General features: G+C 44.6%; 1 protein-coding gene across 2 annotated transcripts in view; it reads left to right on the top strand.

Annotated features, from left to right (window-relative positions):
• LIMS1 (LIM zinc finger domain containing 1) overlaps positions 1-20,496 on the top strand; it is a 76,455-nt gene that overhangs the window by 1,294 nt on the left and 54,665 nt on the right. Inside the window, exon 1 of one of the 2 annotated variants that reach the window (XM_056328687.1) lies at positions 4,316-4,335. The exons of the other annotated variant lie outside the window; for it this stretch is intronic. The gene's annotated coding sequence lies outside the window, so the exon portion shown is untranslated. Of the gene's footprint in view, positions 1-4,315; positions 4,336-20,496 lie in introns of those variants that run through there. 2 annotated transcript variants of the gene reach the window in all.

The following is a 20,496-nucleotide window of genomic DNA, read 5'->3' as shown; positions in this document are numbered from 1 at the left end:
AGTGCCCTGGGCAAAGGCAGGGGAGGCAGCAGGATCTCACCAGCCTTGCCCAGCTTTAGTCCTAGCTGCCGTGCAGCCACATGCTGAGAAAAAGATGATAGCGTGGTTCAGATGTTCATCAGTATTAAGACAGCTGTTTTTTCTTCAGTCGTTCCAAAAGCCACTTGGTTTCTTAGTGGGTGATGGGTGCTTCCAGGCCGGGCTTCTTTCTGTGTTTCCAAAAGTGGCCAGGTTGCCGGTGTATGTGCCCTGAGCATCAGTTTCTTGTGACTGTGAGGATCTGCGTGTCATCCAGCCCGCACAGGTGCTTCAGCTCGGGTGTGGAGCTCACCTCTCCGGGTAAATAGAGCAATTACACGTTTGGCATCTGTTCTGCTGAAGTTGTTGGGGAGCAGGCCAGCTGCCCTGCTGGTACACGCTTCCCAGGATATGAACTAGGCTACACCCCTGGCATGGTGAGAAATTTTGGGACGAAGTCAGGCGAGAGCCAATGCTTGCACAAACTTGCTGAGATGAAGCAGCAGAGTGCTCTGGTGGGAGCAGCCCACCTCCCTCAGCACTGTCTTGGGGGGGAGCTTCTTCAGCGCAAAACGCAGGCGGTGCATCCCACAGCGGGCAGGCGGGTGGGCGGCACATCCAGCGGCAGAGCGCCTATCCTGGGGTACGGCCGGTGACTTGAGCATCCTTCCCTGCCAGCGGGGACGATCCGTGCTCCCTCCTGGCCGAGCAAATCCTCCCATGGCTGAGAGTCAGCCTGGAGTCCCACTGCTGCTGACGTGCTCTGGATATGAACTGCTTGCCCAGCAAGGGCTGGATGTGGAGCCCCTTGCCTAAGTTGGCTGGCCCCCTCTGTTCGTCTTTTCTCACCACTTTTTTGGGGTGAATCGTCCTGTCAAGGACTGTGCTGTGCTGTGGCTGAGGAGCTGAAGGTGCTGTGCAGTTGATTCTTGCAGAAGCGTGGCTCAAGGGAGCAGAGGGAGTTGCTGGCCAGGGCAGGGAGTGTGGCTCCCCTGGCAGGGTGGCAAGGTGGGTAGAGGCTGCAGGGGTCAGCTCCTTTGGGGGAGGTGGTTACAAGACTTCTGGCTGAAGGGGTTTTCTTTGGGTGATTCCAGTCTGTTGAGGTCAAAATAAAGCAAAAGGGCAAGGTTTGTGTAAGATACATTTTGATTTAGTAAAATGCAAGGAGAGGAAATTAAAAAAGTTGGTTCATTTTCTTATTTTGATTCTTTGGGGGAAAAAACCACTGAAAATGCAAATGTTTCATTCAAAATCACATTTTAACAAAATATAAGGTGATCTCAAAGGCTTCCACAGGCTGAAACTCCTCAGAAGTTTTGGATCTTGACTTCTTGCTCTGATTTAGAGAGTTTAACCTGAGTTTTGGGGAAGAAAACAAAAAAGGAAAGAATGACTTGAGGTCTCTCTCCAGATTTGGTACACGGAAGAGCAGCAGACATCTGGTTGGCAGGTACACGCATGGGGTTTGTTTTTCTCCTAGGGAAACTTTTCTTTTTAACTCCCCCCCCCGGCCCCCCCCTCCACTTTATGGAGGCTATTTGAACTTGAGTCTCTGCTGCGGCTTTTATTTTGCAATGAAAGGAACCGGCAGGCTGGCAGTGTGACCTAAACACCCCTTACCCAAGGCACCGCCATCTCACTGGGCATCACACTGGGAGATCAGCGTGCCCTAAGGAGAGAGGTTTGGGGAGGGATGTGCAGTGTGCCCTGTAGTTGGGTTGGTGCTGGGTAGTGGTCTGTCGTTTGGGATTGCTGGCCGCGCTGTTTGGGGCTGATAGCTAGCTTGCTTTATAAATGTCCTCTGAGTTTTGTGGGCAGCTTTTCCAGCTGGTTGTGCTGAATTCATCTGGATATGTTATCGTTGGAGTAAGTTTCTTGTGCGGTTCAGAGAAAAACATGTGCTTGCAGTTCAGAACCATTATTATCTTAAGCTTTTGTAGTTTCCTAGCACAAACTAAGTTTTCCTTTGTAGCAATGATACAGGCCAGCATGCAGTAAAATACTGAACAAAGCAAGCTCCTCTTTATTCAAAGCATAGCTACATTTGAAAAACTAGCATAGACTTAGTGGATTTACAGCTCTTGTTCCTCTGTAGACTGTGAAGCTCAAAAATGTGGGCACTTTGTAGTGTTACTGGCTTTGACAGGGGACTCCATAAATAAGAAGCCAAATGTGATGCTGCAGTTCGATCTCAGTTTTAATGCAGAAGGCTTTTTCTTAGAACTGGCTCCATACAGTTACTGCAGGGGAGCCGTTAATGTCCTGCAATATACGGAGGATGGTTTGCATAGTTAACAAATTCTTTTTGAAGTCACAATAAAATATTTATTATTGAAGCACTTAAGGCAGGCTTTTCAGCTCCTGCAACTGTGGCTTTGTGCTAAGTGTGTTAGGTTGGACATCCTGATTCATCTGTGCCTTGTTTATCTCCAAAGCCCAGTTTAAAGGTTTTTCACTCTGTAACATAATGCGGTCTCTCATTACTTTTCAGCATAGGCAGGCTTTAACTATTAGCTGTGCTAAAAGCAGCTTGATAGTTGGGGAAATTACTCACGTCAGGTCTTTCCATGATGGCAGGTGCTGATGACAAGGAAAATCAAACTGACAGTCATGTTTTGATAGCCAAAGCCTTCCCTTGCATAAGCTATCCATACCATGAATCAAGCAGCCATGTATGTGGTCCTTGTTTTAGTGATGTGTTACAGTGCACGTCACCCTCACAGCTTGCACAGAAGCACTGATGTTGGGACAGAAAGGGTGAAAGATTGGGAAGGTCCTTATTCAGTCTGACAATTGAATGTAGTAGGGGACTGTGCCCTGGAGTTAAATACTTTTCTTCAAATTAGGACACTCCTTTGCAATTACTTCAGCATTTCCTTTCCTGTGGTGTCTTTATGAAAATGCTTACTTATGTTTTTTAAGCAGATAGAAAGGAAAAAAAAAAAAAAAAGAAATCAAGATACTGTCATTTCTTTGTCTGGTTTTGTGCACCCAAATAACCCTTTATGCAAAACAGTTTTATGAATTTGTCTCGGTGCCTGGAGACTGTCGGCAAGGTCTAGGGGACAGAAGCTGCTGGTGTGCCCAGTGACAAACTATTTGTGGGCAAAGTGAAACCATGTTCCTCTGCAAAAATAGCATGGTCTAGAGTATCCTAGAATGCATGAAAAATAGCATTACAAGAGCAGCACCCAGGATGAAGTTTTATACTCTATAATTTTCATATTGTTTTTCCTTATATTTTAAATAAGTAGTCCTTGAATTCCACCTTTGATCATCCTTTTTTCATCACTTTTTAACTCATTACAAGAACCCACCAGCTACTTCTACAGAATTTGGTAAGAAGATGAGACCTAAAATCACTTGGTGTGTTTAAGGTTGTTTCAATCACTGCTTGCATTATGTAGTTTGAAGAAATCAGAACACACTGGTGGATGGGCTTTTAATTGAGTAAAAGCTAAACTGGTGGGAACAGTGGAGTTAAAACCTTGTGGTTTTTCGGTCACATCGTGGATGGGGAGTTGGTGTGGATAATCTGAGAAACGAAGGCAATGTAATGATACTACGAATGTTTCCTGGGTGGCCAGAGCAGCATGGGGAAGCTGCCATGCTCAGAGTTATAAAGGTTTTCTGTATTAATGTATTGTTTTAGTGTAGTTGGGGGCACTGGGAAAGACCACAGCAAAGCAATGCAGTAACGCCAGCAAATATTTGGGAGGCAACAACATGGCAGAGTGGCTCCTGTCCAGACCTCACACTGACGTGCAACAGCTGTGGGATTGATGTGGGGAGAGAAAACCACACAGAGAAATAGTTTCAAATCCACCCTGGGAGGGGGGAAGGGGGCCTTGGCGCTTTGCAAGGACTCTCTGCCTTGGAGATTGGCTTGGCCATCCCTGCTGGGGCTGGGTGCTGCCTGGCGGGGGCAAGGGACTGGCTGTCAGACTCTCACCTTCTGGAGCCGCAGCATCCCCCCGTGCTCCCTCCGTGTCTCCCAGCGCCCTCCACCTCTGATTCGGGAGTGAAGAATACAGCTTGGCAGGGGCGGCAGCATGGGCTGGCAGCCGCCTCTCTCAGGGGAAGGTGGCCCCTGCAGATTCAGGGCTGAATCAGCACAGCAGCCTCTGCGTGCAAATCTGGTGAACCCTCCTGTCACGAGGAAGCACTTGCGCACCGGCGCGTAATACAGTTTGCAGCTTTGCAGGTGAACGCCACGCACGTCTGAGCTGTGTCGGCCGCAGGACAGACCTGTGTTCCGTGGCAGAGAGACCAACATTTGTGCTGGATTAAGTAATTCATTTTTGCCAGGAGCTGCTGGTAAGTGGGCTGAGATTCATTTGGCAGCGATCATCTCCCAGACCCAGCTCTGGCCAGTGTCACAAAGCCGGACGGACTGTCTCTGGGCCATGCCAGGGCAGCTGCTCTTCCCGCAGGCGGTGATTACAGAGACTTTTTAATTAGGCATGTGGTTGCGCTACAACTGAATGGGGTGACCTGCACACTCCTGTCCCCCCATATCTCTCATGTTAGCACTGGGGACCTGAGCCAGCTGAAAGCCCATGGTGAGAGACATTGGTAGATATCTAGGTTTAAAACTGAGTTTGTCTCAATCTGGATCAATTCCTTGATCTTGTGAGTGGTGCTGAAGTTGGGAGGGGAAGGGACGTGGGAAAGGTGGAAACACCCGTTTCGGCAGACACGTGGATTTGTGCTTGGGTCATGCAGCCATGGCCTGAAGAGAGGTGCTAAAGTTCGGGTCCTGTGAGGAGGGGCTGGGGATCTAAATAAGGAGGGAGCAGTGTGTGTCGGTGGGCTGGGCTGGGGACTGCGTGCGGCCATCCCAGGCGCAGTGTCGGGAAGCAGCACGTCCATGCTCCGCTGAACTGGATTGAGGGATCACCTGCCTGCAGGTTGTTGTATGAGGATCTCCTGGGCAATTACTTTTGCTTGCTGCTATTGAAAGCACACTTGGATATGTTCCCTCTGCAGTTTGTTGTTCCCTCCTACAGCCCTGCCTGAAGGGAAACCACCCCAGCAGTGGTTTTGTCATGGTTGTCACAAAGCTTGTTTGCAGAAATTCACCTTCAGAGGATTCAGAGGAAGGAGACCCCATGTCCCGTCCCTGTGACATGTAGGTTATGGTTAGAAGGGGCACGGAGAATAGTGACACATCGATGCCTGTTTAAATCTACGTCACATTTGTTGGCATGGTATGACTTCATGATCTCAAGGGTGCCCAGAGGCTTTCTTTACCCATTGCTTTCGGGTCCCAGAGGCACTCAACACTGTTTATACCCACTTGTACTGTCGAGAAAAAAAATGGAGCAAGAGCTGTGTCTGTGAGGTCTTGCAGGCTGAGTCCCACCATATAAGAGACACAGCTATGGGAGTGGCATGGTGCACGTGGCCACTTGTGTGTTTTGCTCAAGCACTGTACCGTGGAGATAGGCAAGCTGCTGTGGGAAAGGGGGCTTGAGGGGAGCCGTCCGTGAGCTTCACTGGGGCTGAAAGGAGAAAGGCAGGAGCCTCTCAAGTGCAACATTTCTGTAGTACTTTAAACATCCCAGAAAACAATGGGTTTTTTCTTCCTTTTGTGTTTCCTTTTGTGAGTATATGCAGTTGCAAAAGAGAGGCAATATTCTGATTATATGAAAAAGTAATCGAAGTGGATCATTTTAAAGCTGCTGCTGTTATGAAAAAGCTGACTTCCGAAATCTTTGTTGCTTCATTCATGTTTTTTTTCCTTTTTGTTAGCCAGCCTCAGGAAATGAGAACATTCTTTTGGCTTTCCGTGCCTGAGTCACATCTTATATATATCTATATAAAAATATGTTCAAACATCTCCAGATGTTTTTTTCGGAGAGGTACTTGTTTTGCATTAGGGTATCTGAGCTTTAAGTGTTTGTACACAGTTGGATGTTTCCAGAGTTTCCCATACTTCTCTAGTTACAAGGATATGTATATTCCTGTCAGAAAAGCTGAGGGAGATGTCCTGATAACCTAGGGAATATACAAACAAATAAAAGTAAAGCCTTTAAAGAAAGTGAGAATTTGTTATGTTTAAAAAAAATTAAACTATCAAAGCAGTTGTTTAATGTGAGTTGCATCCAGATATGTAGCTCTTTAATGTTTGCTAAGTGTGTATTTAAAAAAAAACGTGTGAGGAGGAAGATCAGAAAATCGAAAAGGATCCCCAAGGGAAGGGAAGTAATTAAAATCTCATTATACCCATCTCTGCTGTTCAGCGCGCTGACACTGGGCTCTAGCAGTGCTGTGTGTGCACGGCGGGGTCTCCCTGCCTCCCTCTGTCCTCCCACGGGGGTCACACGGGGATCGTGAGACTTTGCTTTAAAAGGAAAAAAAAAAAAATCCCCAAAAACGTTTAGTTTGACCAAAGGCCAAATATTTAACTTTGGCGGGGGAGGTGGTGGGATTTAGGGGAATGAATACAATTTCCACCCTTGGTTGTTTAATGTAGCTGCATTGAAAATGATGGGAGATGGGGGATGGCGGGTGTCAGCGGTGACCCGTACAGGGGTGGTGGCAGGGCACAGGGGAAGATTCTCCTATGGGGCTCCATCTGCCACAGCCACAAAGCCTCCAGGTGTTCACCGCGGCTTCTCCTCCCACAGCTCCCACTGAAATGCCGTTGAGTTTATGGCTCAGATAAGAAACCTCTCACTGATTAAATATTTTGATTGCATCCTGGCCTTCCAGTTAGTTTCTTTGTTCTTTTCTCATCAGTTGGATTAAAGTGGACGTTCAAAACTCTCGCTTGTTGAAATAGTTGTATAAATATGGTCCTCAGGGTAGGTGTTACTTAGAAAAGTACTTCTTCTCTTGAAAAAAAATCTACCTCCTTTTGCCCCTTCAGCATGCTTGTTTGTCGTCGTGCATCAAAGAAGTGTGATTTCTATAACTATGTCAAAGAATAGTGACTTATTGTTAATTGTTTGAAATAATCTAAAGGCCAGTGGGGCTTATTATTTTGGCTGATTTCCTGCTCATTCAAACACTGAGGAACTGTTTCAGGTTCACATTAAAAGAAAAAAAAAAAAAGTATAAAAGAAACCTGTAGAGCCAGGATAGTCTCTGGGGGAAACTGATGGGCTCACAGCCCTGGGATGAATCCCCCTCTGTTGAAATCTTCAGCAGTTACAGTTTTTCTTTTTTCAGAGAGACAGGCTCCCCTTCTCCCTGGGCATCCCTCTCATGTGATGTCCCCTGTGAAATAGCATCGCCTGTGAAATAGCATCGCTCAGCCCCACTCGATGCCATGCTGGGAGCTGGATGTCTTCAGGCAGTGGTACAAAGCCATCCAGTCGCCAGGCTGAGTGTAGCTTTGAGGCGTGGCTGGGGCAGCAGGGGGATGAGTTCCATAGCTTTGCAGCAAGGTGAAGCAAGGGAGGAGGGATAGAATACTGCCGATGGCTACGTGTGGTGTAAGCCCAAAGGTCAGAGTTTCCAATCTTCGTCTAAGACTGAAAATTGCCTTTTCCTTAGTCACATGCAGGATGGGAATGATTGCCCTGAGCTCTCCGGTGGGACCTGGAGAAGGGTCCAAGGTTTTCAGCGGTGCGGGTGTTCTAAGTGCCCGGCTCTGGCTGGGTGAGTACAGATCCCAGCACTGTTCTGTTCTCAAGGGAAGGCAGGATGCTCCTCGGTGTCAGCTCACATCTGAGGCAAACCTCACCCAGCAGACACTGCTCTTCAGACCATCCCTTCCCCAGCCTGCATTAAATCAGCTGCTGGACCAGGGTTTTGTTTTAAAAAATACAGAGATAATAAAGTGCTATTTTAAGTGTCACATATTAACAATGCTGCTTCATTTTGACGTGAACAAAGCTCTTTGTGCTTGCGATTGCTTAGCTGATATACTGCAAGCGGGAAATTATTTGGATTTCTTGTGTTGAATTGCATCTGAGTCACAAATGTGAAAATCAATAGTTCTATCATCACCATGCAGAGATGGGCAAACAGTACAGTTAAGAGGATCCTTGACATCACCTTTGGGAAAATTACTAGAACATGATAAAATGCCAGAGGATCCAGGAACAGTAATATTGTGTTATTGCTCAGCTTTCATGAAAAAGCTTTCTGCTCACCTTGGGCTATTTATTAATTTATAAATAGCTTTGTGAAGCTGTATTTAAAAGAGATATTCAAGGAGTTTGATGCTGTTGCGTGATCCTGATGTCTTTTCAGAGCAGTATCAGCATGGACAGATTTCCAAGGTAGGCAGAATTGTGAAATGAGTGTTTGTGTCATCTGAGGTAAAATTGGTTTAGTTGCTTTTACCCTATGTGTTTTGATAATGTGTAGCTGTGCAGTGGCTTGATTTCCATAATGGATTTTCTGTTAAGTCCATAAAGGCACAGTTAAAAATGTGCAGCAGTGTTACTTCCATGCATGTACAGAAACAAGTGCCGGAGTCCACGGAAGGGATGTGGCAGATGCTGGCTTGTAAGTCACTGTGTGCCCAGCAGAGCCACCACCACCATTGCAGCCATCACTTGGACAGTTTGGGTGGTAGCAACATGGTGTGGGGACATTTTCTAGGGAGGAAGGACTTCATCCTCCCAGAGGAGGAACCACGTCACTGAAAGCTGTCTTCTGGTGCCCCACCTCTGTAGGCATGAAGGATGTTGATGGTACAAATGTCAAGCAGAAGATTTTTCTGTCATGTGTTGAGTAATGCTCCTTGTTTGGTTTGCATTACAGATATTTATCGGTTCTCCCTGCCACAGTGGAGGGAGAATATAATAAAGAACTGCTGAGTCCAGATTTTTCTAACATATCATTAATCCCTTGCCATGAAAGTATGTGCAGAATGAGCTGGGCCTTAGTTGTAGATGAAAAGGTTTTCCATAAAACTTGGAAAAAGTAAGTTATCCACTCTGTGTTCATGGTCTAAATGATAAAGTTCTTGTAGCTGGTCTTGGGGATGCAAGGTCTACCTGAGTTAATTAGAAGGAAAAACATAACTTGTCACACTAAAAATACATTTTTCTGCATACCATGGAAATATCTAAAGTTCATGTTGATGTAAAGTTTAATAAACCAAAACTGTTTATGCCATCAATATCCAATATTTCAGATTGTAGTGCTGAATTAGTGCTGGAGTGGAAATATTGTAAGGATATTAACATAATTGCATTTGCTGAAAACTCTTCTATGTGCTTTTTTCTTTATGATATTAACAGAAATTGAGGAAGACAAGGACCTCATATTATTTGTCTCAAATATTGTTATCTTAAAGTGCACATTAAAAATTTACAGAAAGGACATACTTGCTTTTCAGAAATTCATAGACAGAGAAATGTATCTAAATAAAAATAATTGGATTAATATATTTAGTCTGAAGACAATAGAGTCCTGCTTATGCAGAGCGCTTGAATTAAATTCCTGAGTTCACTCAGGTCAAGTTATGAGTTTAAATTTACATATCCTTGGAGCCAGGAGCTAAACTGCATGGAGCTGACATGATATACGTCTACTAACAGGGCCTGGGTTCACCCTCATGTGAGGGTTAAACTGCATCTGTGCTACCACATTCTCTTTATAAGCTTTCTAACAAGATATATATTTCTCAGCATGTGAAGTATTTAAAACAACCAAGTAGGTAGGTACTACCAAGAGGTAGGAAATGTGGCAGGAGAAAATGCAGATTTTTTTTTTAAGTGATTCTGGCATAACTTATTCATTCCATAACCCTGTTCATTGTGTACAAGCAGATGTTGCAACAGGATGTTGCCTCCAAAATATTACTAGCAATTGCCTGGTCAGGTATATAAACACAGGTATTATAAACACAGGGTGCCGCTAACTGAAGCCTTTCTTCTGAAGCAAGAAATGCATCAACAAGAGTTGCTAACATTTTAAAACCTCAGTGGATGACGGTACAGCATCAGAAGCACTGTGGCAAGGGGTGCTTTGTTTATGCCTACCACCTTCACAGATTATCGTTGCTGGCATTTTTTCCCGTGGATGCTGGAAAGCTGCAGCTGCCCTTCGGCAGGATGGTGCTGTCCATACCCGAGGAGAAGCTGGTGGCGTGGCATGGCACAGCTGTAGGAGGTGTGCCAAGTGGCTGCTCAGTGAGCAGTAAAAGTTACAGACCTTCCTGCTGTGCCTATCCCAGTGGGCTACGTGCACTGAAATGCAAGATTCGCTCCATATAAGTAACAAAAGAGTTGAGAGAAATGGTGAGAGCATCTAGACACATCCAGACACAAAGCAGTGGTCGGCAGCCTGCATGGTGGCATGGGTGTGGGCACCCTCCTGGCAACCTTGCCAGGTGGTGATGCCACCTCTCCTGTCTATTCTCAACACCAAATTATTTTTTTTTTCTTGTGTACCTTATAATTTCTTATTACCTTATAATGGCATGCTAGAAGGTTTGATTTGCTAATAGCTGAGGTGTATCTTGTTTCTTTACTTCTGCAAATACGCATTTTCTGGGCTAACAAATGTGTGCTTTTACAGAGGACGTCTTCAATGCTTCGTCAACCTGAACCACAGCAGTGACTTTCTCTTCCTCCTCAGCACTGAGGCTGCACTACAAACTGATCGCACTTTATATACATGGGGGAAAAGAGGAAACTGCAGCTGAAGTCAGGAATTGTTTGCTTATTCATTAGTTACAAAGAGCCAAACTGAGGTCATTTCTAGTTAGCTGGCCAACTTGCTACTGCTTGCTTCTCTTGAGCTGTCTCTGCAGAACCGCTGTCTGCATCACCCCTCTGGCTGTATCTTTTGGGAGGTGAGGCCAGCAACCCAGGGAAGATGAAGATTAAATTGCAGGATTTTTTTTCCAGGAATACAGGAGCGTTTTCTAAGAATACAGAAGTGTCTTCTACGGGGGAAGAAGCATGTCCATCTCTCAAAACTGGAGGAGTGTGATTCAAAAAGGGGTTTTCTGCAGGTCCATATCAAGAGGGAAATTAGATGGACCACCAGCTGCATTTAGGATTTTGTAAACAGGGCAGCTTTTGCAGAGGTATTTTGAAATGTGGGGGTAACTTCATTTTTTGCTGCTTGACAGTGATATGAAAATACCTGAGGAACAGGTTTTAGGAATATTCCCTCCTCCACCGCACCCCTTTTTATTTCTTGTTTATTTTTAATTCTAAACCCATCAGTTTTCTCTTCCCTGAGCCCTATATCTGGAAGATTTGGGGCATGCTTGTTGAGAACGGATATTAGTTTGTCCTAGTACAAAACCGTTTGTGAACGAGCCCTAAGGTTTTACTGTGACATCCCACTTGCCATTGCTGTTGTCATGTTAATAGCTTTTCAGTCACATGAGAGTTTTGTAGCCTCAGACAGGAACTAAATTTCTAATGGAGAAAATAAACTCCTCAAAAAGAAAAAGAAAGTTTTGATTAAAAACGGTTGTTCTGATTTATACCTTTGCCGGCTTCTATAATAAAGGTTGACATGATTAGCTGTCAGAAATATAGGTGATTTTCCCTTACTCAGAATCAAGTTCCTTTCAAATCTGCAGGGGTTGTATCATTAACTTCAATAAAAATAGATTAGTGGAGCTTTGTGACAATTCCTCAAGACTGCATGCTTATAAATAAAGAATTCAGCACCAGTTTAAGGCAATATTTTATTATCTCCTGCAAGTCATTAGGAACACAGAAATACCTCCAGACATATGGTTTGATCATTCATTGTTTAATGTTGTGATAACGTGCAAATGCTAAATGTTAGCATGATTAACTGATTTGGTGCTTACGGATTACAGCAAGTCTTTCCCAATTCTTCTCAAAGCCAATTGAAATTCCGTTGTTCTGTTTAATGGGGCTTGGTTTGGACTCCAGGGTCCTTAAGTGGAGCATCAATGGCCCAATAAGGCAAAATAATGTGCTAATCTGTCATTTCTCATATTTCAAGAAGAGCAGCTGCTTGTTAGATAGATGGGTATGACATGCCTGCCCAGTGTCACATGCTTGTACACACAGATAAATGCCTTCGGTGAGGTTGTTCTAAGTTGGATTTTACACGGAGCGAAGTATCTTTTGTATAATTTATGTCTTGCTTGTAAGTAGCAACTGAGATTGTTTCAGCTTTTTTTTTTTTCATATAACCCCCCCCGAATTTGATTAAAAAGTGATTGTTGTACTATATGATGGTATAGTTTTACTTGCAGCATTTTGTAACAGATCTTGGCAACGCCCTTTTGTTGCCATAACTGGGTTTGCATAGTTTGGCAAACAGTCATGCAAATGTAAATGTGGGAAAGAAAACTGAAGTCTGGATCCGCAGGCTACAAAAAGCGAGTCAGTGCAGGTCTGCTTGCTCAAGAGGCTGGCACTCAAATGACAGTTTGGTTCCAGTCTTATGTGGCAGTGTTAAGAACTTGTATTAACCCAGTGTGCTGCTAACTGGTGTAATTTAATTTACAGTTTTAGCCCAGTAGCCACTTGGCTGCTGACCTGCACAGCGTTCTTTGGGCTTCAGCGCAAATAAAATGGTTACAGATGAGTAAGCAAGAAGGAGGTGCCTTTTCATGGGAGCCTTCGTGGATCCTTGTATGAGTTCTGGGGAGTGAATTTTACAGTGAGTGTTGCGTCATGAAAGGGAGCAGAGGTCTGGGTTGACAGTGGAGTTACTACTGCAAGTGGGTGAGAGTAGGGTGGGATTGGTGTCCCATGGGACTGCAGGCTGCAGGGCTCCTGGTGACCTGCCTGTGATCCAGACTCTGCCACTGGCAGAGGGGAGGTCCAGGTGATCTGCTGGGCATGCGTGGGTCTGGTCTGAGGAGCTCGTGCCACGGGCTGGCGGTGTTTTGCAGTAGTTATATTTTGAAAAAGCCGAAACTCCTCTTCAGGAAAGGGAGAGCAAGGGAGAGGTGCTGCACCTTGTAGCAGTGGTTAGTGAAAGATGTACACAAATAAAACAGCAGCAGGGAAGATGGCATTTATACATCAGCTTGGCCAAGGGGATTTTAATCACTTATGGTGCATCCCATAAGCAGCAGGGCTCTGAAATGCCTGTGGCTGGGCACTTCGGTATGAAGAGGATAAAGAAAGAAGGAAGGAAGGAAGGAAAGTGAAGATAACACCTATAATGTCTGAGTCACTGTGGTGTCTAAAGTGCCTGGTGTATTTGTACTGCTTGCTAGATGTTTTCTGTCTTATCTGGCATTATACCAGTATTTCTCAATGACATTAGCCACAGCACGTTGGGACTTAATGGTAAAAACAGGATTTCTGTTCATTTAGTATCATTCCCCACTCCTGGATTCTGGAATACTGTAATGATTTATCCGTTAAGTTGCTGAAACAATAATCTGTGTGTGTTGCATTGCATTTGTGTTCCTAATTAATTTATGCTGGTGATTTCAGCTGAATGCTGAGTGACAGGTCAGGCTGTCCAGAGCTGCCTGTTCTTATCTCCTTCATAAATACATGAGGAAAAGCCAACTTCTGAAGGGGATAGTTGCAAGGCAATGTTAGAACAGAGGATTGCCCGCCCTGGCAACAACAGTGGCAACCAAATGTGGTATTAAGCAGATGCTTGGACTACTTTTGCTTCCTCTGTGCAGGATTCCCATTGTAGCATCCCCAAAGGCGAGGGGGTGGGAGAGGGAGTGCTTTGTTTACGAGAGTTGCTAAAAGCCAATAAAATGAAGAGTATGTCTCTGCTGCAGGGGCACTTTCAGAAAGGTCTCTTTCCCCTAGGCTTGTTTTGTGGCTATGTAGTCTTCAGCAGGAGCAGGGCAATGAAGTGCCTTGGTCCATCCTGGTCTATGCTCAGCTTGGTCCTGCTGCCTGGAAAGGGGCAGGGGTGGGTCCAGCCTCTGCATGTGGCTGCTCTTGTGGTCCAGCCTTGCTGGTATGGTGGCAGCAGCAAGGTTTAGCTGTGGGAGCAGAGGAGGAAAGGATCTTCCAAAAAGTGACTTGACCAGCTTCAAGTCCATATGCTGGTCAGTGTTTCACCTGCATCGTTGGTCAGAGGGTTGGGTGGAAATCCAGGAGCTCCTTTGCCACTCCTCTGGAAGGATGCCAGATCTCACTCAGCCTCTCCCCAGGCACTCAGGAAGAGTGAAAGATGACTGACCACAAAAAAAGCGGTGTCTATTCGAGAAGTTTAAAAACTTGAGGGCTGCCCAGTAATTAGAAAAAATTAGAAAAAATTAGAAAAAATGGATTCATATATATTACAGGCTATCTGTCCTCTAAATCTTTTCCTGAAGGAGGGTTATAATGCTGATGTTCTTTGATGGGTCATCCAGGTGGGAATACAGGCTTTTAAGTTTCTAGAGCATGTTGTGCATGGCCTTGACATTTGAATATGCCATAAAAGTACAGGCTAGCATTTTTAGATGTGTTTTATTCCAGTTAACAGTACTGGCAGATTTCACTTACGCTATACACAACTCTGATTCCCATCCCAGTTTTTGAAAGAACAAATGGCTGGTGGTGTTCAGAGGCACACATTATGTGTAAGTTAAGTGTAGTTTGGGGCTGGGCTTACACCCATGTACAATACCACTCAGTGGGACAAATGTGGTCAGGCACAGGCACTAATGATATCTCTGTTGAACTGGGCAGAGCACACGGCACAGTGTTTATGCCAGCTGTGGGAAGACTGAAGATAATTTCATGTTGGTAGGTTTTATACCAGGACAGGTCACCTGCCAATATTTGTTAAAAATATCTGATCTGGGTAGGAGAGTTTATAGTGGATTGGTACTCGTCACCATGCTACGGCAGCATGTTTGATCCTACCTTAGAAGCTGTGAAGCAGGCTGTGCATAGACTGTCTCTCTGAACTGCGATTTCAAGGAGATTGTAGCTTGGTGAAGGTCAGAGAGCAGGGCTGGGAATGGCCTATAGATTTTGTTGTTGTTTGTTTGGGAAGAAGAGAGCTTATAAGAAAACACACAAGCAGCAAACAAAGGAAGCCTTTCCTGTGCCAGATGTCTTGCTCCTAAGTACATCAGTGATGAGATGCTCTTTAACTGGCATCCATCTTCTGCCTTAGGGGGGAAAAACAGTCTCTGTTGTTCCTTAGTGGTGTCTGGTTTACAAATCCTTTGGTTTTATACCCTCAGTTATAGATTGATTGGACTGATTATTCTGTATTTGGGCAGGTGCCTTTGAGCATACAATCTCAGCATACATTAACGATTGACCTGAGGATAAAGCAGCCTCCTCCCCGCTGAGCAGAGGATGTTGCTCTGAACCCTGAAGTGCAGTGTTCTCCTCCAGCTCCTGTTTGGAGGGTGATGGTAGCATAGCACAGTGCCCGCAGTAACAGTCATCTCATCCCTCCCTTTGGGTAGGTATTCGGCATGGTTGGCCTAAAGACATTCTTAAAGATTTTATTGAAAATATGCATTTCTGTTGTACTTTACCCATGTGCGAATAACATATTAATGAAGGTCTCCATAGCTGAAAGGAATTCAGTGAGAAATCCTATGGCTGATCTCACCACAAGGAAAGTTTTATCTTCATTTGTCTTTCTTGCCTTTTCCCTCTTACTTCCAGTTTCTAATTGCTGTTCCATGGTTCCTGGTACTGTTGGTCAAAGCTGAGAACTGGTTTCATTTTTGTTTTAAAAATCTTTTCACATCTGTAGGCTGAAAGTCAGGACATGGAAAGTCTAGAATTTAAAGGAACTTCAGGGCACTTTGAGTGTGTTCTTTGTGGAAATCATATTTAATTTCAAATTCTAGGTACAGGATCGTTCAAGATAATTTAAAGCTGGATAATTTAAAAGCTGCTTTACTGTAATGATTCCAGGAAGAGAAGGCACTGGGTTATGAGTCCCATTCTGGGAACCACCGAGCATCTGAAGCCATTCTCATTCATTTCAGCAGAAGTTCAGATGTATTGCCCTAACCATCTTTTTGAAGGTGCTCAACTAAGTCTTACTCCCATGTCACATAATATATTTCATGTCATACTGGTCGGTATATCATCGTGTCTGGCTGTATTACTGCCTTGAATCCATTTACTGGAATTCCTATGCTTTCTTTTCAAGCATTTACTGCTAACCACTAATAAATCTGGAACATATTGGGACTTAGTGGGATGTTGGGCTTCCCAGGATGAAATCTCATTGTTTCCCATTACAGGCAGTGGCTGGCAGTTGCCTTCCCCTCCCTCCCACCCTCAGTCATCTGAAGTCCTCTTCTACTGCACCAGCTTTTTCTACCCAGGCTGTCCCTGCTTATTGCTGCCTTTGTCCCCCCATTCTGTGGATGTCTCTTCCCAGGGTGGTCCTGATGGAAAACATGCCTGCAGTTGCTCATATGTGGGGGGCAGAAGGCTCCTCTGGTACTGACTTCTGCAAATCCCATCTGAACTGCTTCATCTGCAATGACTGCAAGAAGTTTTGAGTAAATTCAAATGGCTCAGAAAAGCAGCCAGGGGCCCAGTCTGAAAGATAAGACTTGAATTAAGAGTACGTGCCCAACATCACATCTTTTACTTAATTCTTGTTTTCACCCAGGGGTTTTTGTTGTTTTGTTTTCTTCATTTTAAGCATTTAGAATGGGAAGTGTCTTTTCGTATTTCTGTAACTGCCCAGTGTATTTCGAAGCTCTTACATAAACAGGAGTCAAAAATGTCTCTCAAATCTCTGGTTGTCACAAGTGCCAGCATTAAATAGCAGGTTTCATCAGCTGCAGTCTGGCTGACTGTATCTTCCAGGGCTTTAAGTTTAGTGTCATGTGGGAATGAAAGATGACAGAAAGCTTCGCTTTTCTCCCGATTGCCCCTGCTCACAGGTCGCAGCGTGGCAGACCTGTAACCCCCCTGCAGCGATGGGGTGGTACCCGGGGAGAGGCAGGGAGCAGGGCATGTGGGAGATGCTGCAGGGAGGTGGACTCCCATGGCTGAGCTCCCAGCTGCCGAGCGTGGTTTTGTCTTGAGTTGTGTTTTGTTGTTTCTGGGGGGTTTTTTTGTTTGTTTTTGATGGTTTTTTTTTTTTTTTTGTTAATAAAAACTTCCTCTGTGGGTTTTTTTTTCCCTGAAGTTGAGGGAACCCAAATTGTTTTTCCATGTGTGGTTTCAGATGAAAATGCTTTTCTTCTTTTTCTTTCTGTCAAAAGAACTAGTGGAAAGATTTTGGAGTGTTATTCAAAGACCTTTTTTTCCCCACTCCCTGGATTTACTCTTTACTTTGGACTGATGCCTCATTTTTCATTAGCAGATCAGAGCTACCAAAAAAGGTGTCTGCTAGACAAGCAAAGTTACTTTTTAAGAATTAGCCTGGTACTCTTTTCCAACATCAGGATTGATAACTGTATGTTATTGACATTACCATGCTCTAAAAATGATAGTAAAATAAAGATGCTTTGGGCTGGCACTTTTTTGCTGTCCTGAATGAATTCTGTTATGGGCAGTGTTCAGAATAACTTGGAATCCTTGCAGCTCTGTATTAATTAGAAAGCAACAAAGTAAATTTCGGAAGTTACTTCTTTCTATTACTGGAATATCTAGTACACAGAATTAGTGTTTACTTTTTGTTAGGCACAACATCTGGGGATTTCAGTTTCTTCTGCAAAATGATCAAATTAGGGTGGTGATGGTTATTCTGAAAGTAGTACATCAGGGTTTTTTGGAGCTGTGTGGCAGTAGTATTTTCAAATGAGTTCTTCATAACTTTTGAGTGTTTATGGAAGTCCCAGGTTAAAGGCCATTTCCTTCTAGGGCTTATGTTTTCCTCATCTATTCCTATCATTATTATAAACATGTAACTTAACGTAAAGGAATGAATTAAGGGAAAAAATAAGCATATAATTGTCATACGAGTTCTGATACTGTCCTTATTCTTCTACATTTGCCCTATTTTCCACACAAATAAAAGTGACCTGTACCTTACCTCTAACCTGATGTTAATGTTTATATTTATTTGTATGCTATTTGATGTGCTATGGAACTTCATGACTTGCTATTTTTATAGCAGTTAAAGTAAATGGAAGTAGATATGGGAATGCCTGTTAGAGGAAGCACAAATGACATGCCAAAACCCACTGCAGATTAGTACTGACTTTAGTCCTCTGTTTTTAAATGCTTGTGTATGCTGTGATAGTAATTCTTTATCTGAACATGATTATTTATATGCAAACACACTTCATATGCGACCCCTATTTAGATTGTTTTTAGGATCCCTGTGAATGGTTCTTCTTCACATTCTTTCATGAAGGGTGTGTGCCCACAGAGGCTTTAAAAATTACTTTTAAGGGAGAACATTTCAGAGAAATACCACACCCTCTTGCTCCAAAAAAGCCTTGTGCTGTTTTTCTTTTGGCTGTGTTTCCTTTTGCTTTCTATTTCCTTCCTGAGATACGCATGCTACCTGAAAGTTGCCATGGAGTATTTGCCATGGTGGTACTGGCATAAGAGCCTGCATGGTGGGGCTGATACCAGATGACAGTTCATGAATCTATATCCCTCTTGAACCAGTGGTGAGCTGTGCATAGGATCATCCTTAAAGTTAAACCTAAAAAGATCTTTAGATCCAAACAAAGGTGGTTGTGCCAGTTTATCCAAGTCAAATTGAAGCAGCACTTCAACCATTGCAGTCTTCATGTATGAACAAGTGCACTTTTTCTCTGGCTGTTCATGTGCTTTCATTTCTGCAGAGCCCACAAGCAGCATTTTTGCTTGTGGTGGCTTCCTGAGCAGGTATAGCTGCAGAAAAGTAGAACTTGATGTGGTCCTTATTTTAGTCCCTGCCAAGGAGAGCAGGCTGTGGAGGGGCTGTCTGGGGTCAGCTTTCCTGGGACAAGCACTTCTGAGAAGACTAGGTGAAATAAAAAAGGGAGTAGGGGGCACGCAAAGATATGATCTCCTGCTAACTTGCTCTGGTCTTCATTTCCAATCTCCTTCACCATTTATCTTTAAATCTTTTCAGCTGGCATCTGACTGAGCATTTGGTTTCAGAAATTGTCTGCTAGTTGATATGAGGCTTGTTTCTGACACCAAGCAGCCACTGTCACCATGTTATCTGGCACAGCCATCTCCAAAGTGGTGTATGTGTGCAGGATGATGCATTGGAATGTGGGAAGAAAATATTAAGACTTCAGTAGTACATGCACATAATTTATAAATAAATAAATGTACATATATTGGGGGTGCGTGCTCAAAATTTTTTTACTGGTAGAGGTACGCAATCAAAATAGTTTGGAGACCACAGCTGTAGCAGATGGAAAATCAGCTTTAATTTTTATCCCTAATTTGCCACCTGATTATAGCTTTGCTAAATTCAGCCCTCCACAAATACAGCCCCCTCCCACATTTTAGCCACTGTGTAATGAAATGAATCCCCCGGGTAATTTGGCTGAATACCACCCCTTCTCTAACAGAAGACACAAATAAAAGGCTCTGGCTGAGAGGGAAGCATGCTTGCCAGTCTGCCTCTCCAGCACAGTTAATTAAAATGCATCCACGTGATGGATGCATTCCTTTTGACTTGAATGGGAGCTGGTTGGTTTCCCGGTTCAGGCAAAACAGTTGTTTTCTTCTCCTAAAGTGAAATGCCCAGTGTCTGATGCTCAATTTACCGAGGACGCTTAAGGGAAGGAAAGGGGAAGGGACGCAGCCAGGCAGCAGGGTGACTGAAGCAGGGCAGGGGAGCAAGCGCAGTGCCAAAATTTGTGGGGCTGGTGGGGCACAGCAAACGCAGAGGTGAGGTGACTCAGGGGGCATCCCTACTGGTCTGCCCCGCTGTGCCTCCGGGCCCGGATTCCTTCTGTCCACCACTCCTTTTCTCTTGGAGTGGTGCTTCCCTGCCCTCTCTGAAAATGAAAAAGCAGCAGCCTGCCAAGGTGCTTTGGAAGATGGCCTCTAGTGGGGCAGAGCAGTGGGATCTTGCTCCCAGTGGCAGCTGGATGAGCCTTGGGTGAACCCGCGATTTCACCCCATTTGGGGTTAGAAATATGGGCTCATGCTCATGGCCACCACATGGGCACCCAAGTGGGCAGCCACAGAGGGGAAGCAATTTGCTCCTCTTTGCACTGCCTGGTGTAAAAACTTCGGCAAAGGAGCAGGGAAGAAGAGTGGAACGGATGGACAGGTGGACATCCCCTGTGTAGTTGTGTCCCCAGCCAGCGCTATCAGAGCCAGCTGTTAAATGCCAGAGCCCTGGCTGGCAGGAACGCTGCAGATCCAGCTGAGGTGGGACTGCACCGCTAATGAGTGCTTTGCTTGCAAGCTTTAGAGCCCTGAAGTCCTTCCCTTTTGCTCAGGTTAATCTATTCTGGGTTTTTTTTCCTTTCTTTTTAACTAAGCAGCCTTTCTGCTAGGGCTTATGTCTAGGCTCCAGGTAGTCTGAGGTGAGGGTGCAAGCCCAGAGCAGGATTTGGTCCCCAGCACTGCACCACCTCCTGCTCCTGGACCTTTGATAAATGGTGTTACCTCTGTCCCAGCTCCATGGCTGCCAGCTGAGCTTGAGGGCAAATAATTTAAGGACCATAAGATGCTCAAACACTACAGTCAGATCTGTACACAGTAG

This window comes from Falco biarmicus, chromosome 2, assembly GCF_023638135.1.
Source record: "Falco biarmicus isolate bFalBia1 chromosome 2, bFalBia1.pri, whole genome shotgun sequence".
NCBI lineage: Eukaryota > Metazoa > Chordata > Aves > Falconiformes > Falconidae > Falco > Falco biarmicus.
Note: the sequence above shows the minus strand (reverse complement) of the source record. Positions and strands in the feature narration are given on the sequence as shown.